This window comes from Mustela nigripes, chromosome 15, assembly GCF_022355385.1.
Source record: "Mustela nigripes isolate SB6536 chromosome 15, MUSNIG.SB6536, whole genome shotgun sequence".
In the NCBI taxonomy this organism is placed as follows: domain Eukaryota; kingdom Metazoa; phylum Chordata; class Mammalia; order Carnivora; family Mustelidae; genus Mustela; species Mustela nigripes.
The window spans coordinates 70,267,165-70,272,394 of record NC_081571.1 but is presented as its reverse complement, the minus strand read 5'-3'; the positions used below and the strand labels follow the sequence as shown (position 1 = coordinate 70,272,394).

General features: G+C 45.6%; 1 pseudogene; it reads left to right on the top strand.

The window, feature by feature from the left end:
• Nucleotides 1-2,429: 2,429 nt before the first annotated feature.
• LOC132003078 (U4 spliceosomal RNA) lies at nucleotides 2,430-2,549 on the top strand (annotated as a pseudogene).
• Nucleotides 2,550-5,230: the final 2,681 nt, after the last annotated feature.

Here is a 5,230-nt window from a genome sequence, read left to right as displayed (position 1 = left end):
GTTACCTTCTGAATCCCTGTGACAGTTTATGGAAACCTCTACTAAATATAGGTTTTTCGTGGGTTACTGATGGTTCTCATTTGAAGGATAAAAATGGTAGGGGCACCTAAGTGGCTCGGTCAGTTAAGCATCTGACTCTTGATTTTTGCTCAGGTCATGATCTCAGGGTTGTGAGATGGAGCCTGCGTTGGACGTTGTGCCTACTGTGGAGCCCTCTTTTTTTTTTTTTTTTTTCTTTAAAAGATTTTATTTATTTATTTGACAGACAGAGATCACAAGTAGGCAGAGAGGCAGGCAGAGAGAGAGGGGGTAGCAGGCTCTCCACTGAGCAGAGAGCCCGATGGGGGGCTCGATCCCAGGACCCCGATATCAAGACCTGAGCTGAAGGCAGAGGCTTTAACCCACTGAGCCACCCAGGCGCCCCCCACTGTGGAGCCTTCTTAAAATTTTTCCTCTCCCTCTGCCCCAGATCTCACTCTCTTTCTCTCTCTCTCTCAAAAAAAAAAAAAAAAAAAAGTGATAACGGCCAGTAGTGTAATGGTGAAGTTATTGCTGCTCCTCCTGGAGTCATTCAAACACCACTTTTACATTTGGCTGCTTTAGCCCAGGAGGTAGAATGATGTGCTTGTACCTTAGCTGAGGGTAAAACTGCAGACATTTATACAGACGGTTGATACGCCCTCGGGGTAGCTCATGACTTTGGAATATTATAGAAACAATGAGGCTTTCTTACCTTAGAGGGGAAAACATTAAAAATGGTTCCTGTGGGGGCACCTGGGTGGCTCAGTGGGTTAAGGACTCTGCCTTTGGCTTGGGTCATGATTACAGGATCCTGGGATCGAGCCCCGCATCGGGCTCTCTGCTCAGCGGGGAGCCTGCTTCCTCCTCTCTCTCTCTCTCTGCCTGCCTCTCTGCCTACTTGTGATCTCTGTCTGTCAAATAAATAAAATCTTTTTTAAAAAAATGGTTCCTATGTCCACAATTTATGTCAGATGCCACACTTTTGCTGGCTGCTCTGGCTGTTATTAAGGGCCCTGGGCATTCCAGACTCAACATCCTGGAGGCCAAAGGAAACCATTTCACTGATATTTCTGCCCAGAACCTTGCCCTCAAGGAAATCAATAGCCAGACCTCTGTCATGGTCTGGAGGGATGTTCTCCCAAATGATAGTTTTGGAAAAATTGGTGAGATATCCAACAATTGGCTCCAGGGTGGGAAAAGCAATATTGGAAATCTGGTAACAGTTGGTCTCTAAAAAGGAAACTCTGGTTAGACCAAATAACAATCTGTTCCCACCAGAAATTCCAAAATCAGCACTCGTTAACACTGTGCATGCATTAAACTATTGGTCTATTGGCATTCATGAACCAATGTTGGTGGGAAAATCTTAAAAAGGTCACGAAAAGTGCCGACCTTTCTTGTCTCACCTGCCCAAAGTATAATCCACGGGAAAGTGTCCATATAAACAGTTTGGATTTCATACAACTTCCCCCTTTCATGGATAAATATGTCTTAGTCCATTGTTTGTATGTTTTCTCACTGGGCCAAAGCTTTCTCTTACAGAGACTCAATGCCGCTTCTGTTAGAAAACATTATCCCTACTCAAAGAATCCCTCTCAAACTTCATAGCGATCAGGGAACCCATTTCATTGGTCACATGCTTCAACAAGTTTGTGCTGTTTGGCTGGTTTTACACCACCTTCATTGAGCGTATCGTCCTCAGTCCTCAGGGTTAATCAAACACACTAATGGCCCTATTAAACGGGCCAAGTTTGTAGACTGCCAAATATGTTGGCCTAAACTGCTGCCATTGGTCCTTCTAGATCTCAGACCTACCCCTTGGGAACTCATAAACTCTCACCCACTGAGATAGCCATGGAGTGTCCAGTATACTTGGCTCCTGCTTCTTTTGACTTAAGTTGATAAAGGAGATATATTTCAATAGTGTAAAGGTCTAATTGCTTCTATTAAATGTAGCTATACCTTGGGAGAGCAATCTTCACAGTGCACACCTGGGAGACAGATGACCTTAAGCATCGTATCTTGCAACTGTTAGAAGAAATACCTCCAGAGAAACTCTTCAACCTCACTGGAAGGGTCCTTTTTCAGGAACTGGTAACCAACCCTTGTGCTGCCGAACTCCAGGGTAGAGACTCTTGAAATCACAAAACACCTCTAAAGAAAGCACCTAATCCTGACTGAACCCGCACGCCTTCTGGTGTCCTGAAAGCAAAGATTTACCAGAACTGAAGCAGATGACATCTGACAAGACCCTTCCCCAAGATGTTCAGACCAGGCCTGTATACTTTTTTCTCGCTGTTGTTTCTCTCTTTCTCTCGTGGGAAGACAATGCCTCTGTCTGCATTTCCTAAGCCCCTGTGAAACGGGAAAATCTTTTGATTATGGCCTTTTGGAAACAGCCTCCTCCTAGCTTTGCGCAGTGGCAGTATCGTAGCCAATGAGGTTTATCCGAGGCACGATTATTGCTAATTGGAAACAGCCTCCTCATGATCCTAAGACAAATTAATTTTTCATTGCTTTTTCTGAAGGTAAGAAGGTCCAGAATTCACAAAAGTCTTCTTTCATCTGAACTATTTTTTAAATAAAGGTTTTGTTTATTTATTTGAGAGAGAGAGAGTAAGAGAGAGAACATGAGCAGAGGGGAGAGGGAGAAGCAGACTCCCCACTGAGCAGGGAGCCCCATGCACGGCTTGGTCCTAGGACCCTGGGATCAAGACCTGAGCTGAGCTGAAGGCAGATGCTCAACCGACTGAGCCAGCCAGGCACCCTGAACTGTTTTTTAAAAATATTTTATTCACTTATTTTTAGAGAGAGAGAGAGAGAGAGTATGTGTGCAAGCAGCAGGGGAGGGGGGTAGGGAAAGGGGGAATCTTAGGCAAACTCCATGCTGAGTGCAGAGCCCAACTCAGAACTCAATCTCAAATCCCATGAGATGAAGCCTGAGCCAAAATCAAGAGTTGGACGCTCAACCGACTGAGCCACCCAGGTGCCCCTCATCCCAACTGGGAACTGACTTTGAATTCTTATCCAAATGCATGGTCTCTGAATTTGCAACCTAATACTAGCTGTATTAGCAATAACACATTTAGTTCCAAACACTCATTTTGAGATAGCAATGGTGTTTTAAGATGTGTTTGGAATTTTAAGACATTTCGCCCTCTGCAAAATATTCATCAACCTCTGCTTTATATTTGTACCTGCACTGTTCCTTCCTAGAAGGACTTGGTTATCTCCTTCAGTGTGTGCTTGCAATACTCGCTATTTTGCTTTCACACCTGCTTTACACAGAGACTTCCAGGCGTGACTATGGTTTGCCTTCGCAAGGAGAACCTTTCTCCCGTGTCAGAGTAAGTGCCAATAAATATTTCAGTTGGCCACTTTCAGACTTAGAGTCCTAGTTTAGAACCATCACCCAATTGGGAATTACGCTACATCTTCTGTTTTTATGTATCATAATTTAAGTTTTGTATTTTATTGCCTGTCAAACTTGTTTTAAAGAAGTAAAGCAATGTGGGGCGCCTGGGTGGTTCAGTGGGTTAAGCCGCTGCCTTCTGCTTGGGTCATGATCTCTGGGTCCTGGGATCGAGCCCGTCATTGGGCTCTCTCCACAGCGGGGAGCCTGCTTCCTGCCCTCTCTGCCTGTCTCTCTGCCTACTTGTGATCTCTGTCCAATAAATAAATAAAAAAAAAAAGAAATAAAAGCAATGTGCTCTTGAAGGTGATGTTGACTCAATACTGAGGTGGTCCCCAACACTTATGGCCTTGAGAAGATACAGATTTTTAGATGGAAAGTTCCTAAGATTTTTCTCTCTCCTCACCCTCCTGGTTACTCAAACATGGCCTTAAGTAATTTACAGCACCTCTGCACTTTCCTCCTGCCATAAGATAGGAAAACCAGGAAAGGTCCTTCTTGTCACTAAGGGACAAAACCACTAAATATAAAGAACTTGACTATTCATTAGAGAGCCTTTCAAGGAAATATTTTGATTAAAAGGGAGAAATGTGAAAATTAATAAAAGGAAATCTTGTTTAGAATGGAGTTGGGAGGCTGTCACCCGGAGTGCCTTTGCCTTCTCGCTCCTTGTCAATGGCCGACCCAACAGGGAGAGACACACCTTGCTCTGGATACTACTTTGCTCCCGCTGCAGGAGGAAAGAAGGCTTTCCTCCTCCCCTGGCAACAGCTGAGCCAATGGGAGGCTGTCGCAGCACAGCCAATCAGAAGCCCCCATATGGAACTCCCAATTCACACTAATGGGTTTTCCTTTTTTTTTTTTTTTTTTTTTTTTTTAATGTATTTGTTTCAGAGAGGGAGAGAGTGAGCACAAGCCGCGAGAGCTGCAGGCAGAGGGCCTAGAAGCAGGCTCCTCGCTGAGTAAGGAGCCCAACTGCAGGGCTCCATCCCCAGACTCCGGGATGATGGCCTAAGCGGAAGGCAGCCCCTTAAACCACTGAGCCCCCCAGGCATCCTCATGGACTTTTCTTTTGTATTAGGCCTTCTCAGCCTCCTGTTTTCCTCTTTAAAAGACTGTCTCCTGGGGCACCTGGGTGGCTTTGCCACCTCTGCCTTGGGCTCGGGTCATGATCTCAGGGTCCTAGAATCAAGCCCCGCATTAGGCTCTCACTCAGCAGGGAGCCTGCTTCCCCCTGTCCCTGTGCCTGCTGCTTTGCCTACCTGTGATCTCTCTCTCTGTATCCAAAAAAAAAAAAAAAAGACTGTCTTCTGCTTTGTTTTGGGGACTTGCCTGTGGCTTTGCTGTAGCTTGCTTGTGCTGGATTGCAACTTTTCTGCTAGTCCCAAATAAACTCATCTTCGCTGGTGAGAGAACTCACAGTTTTGTTTTTAAGGCTAACATTGTACACCAGCTCTTGTCAGTGCATGGATTGGAGGCTTCTGGAGAAGGCGGCAGAGGGAGATGTTAATTCCCTGGGACTCCTGGCTTGCCTCCTGCTTGGGCAGAGCTGACTCGGGTGACAGAGAAAGTCCTTGGCCATGGCTGCAGGAAGTCAGTGTCCTGCGAACTGGGACAGGCCCAGGGCTGCTGGGCAGGTGCGGGCAGCATCTACGACACCGTCTTATTAGAGATTGGCCACCAAATAGTCCACATTGCCAATGAATATGTTCTCAAGAACTCCACGCCTGTAATTATTTCTTTTCTGTTCCTCCTCACAGCAGAGTTTCTCAAAGGAGTTGTGTATAATCACGGTCT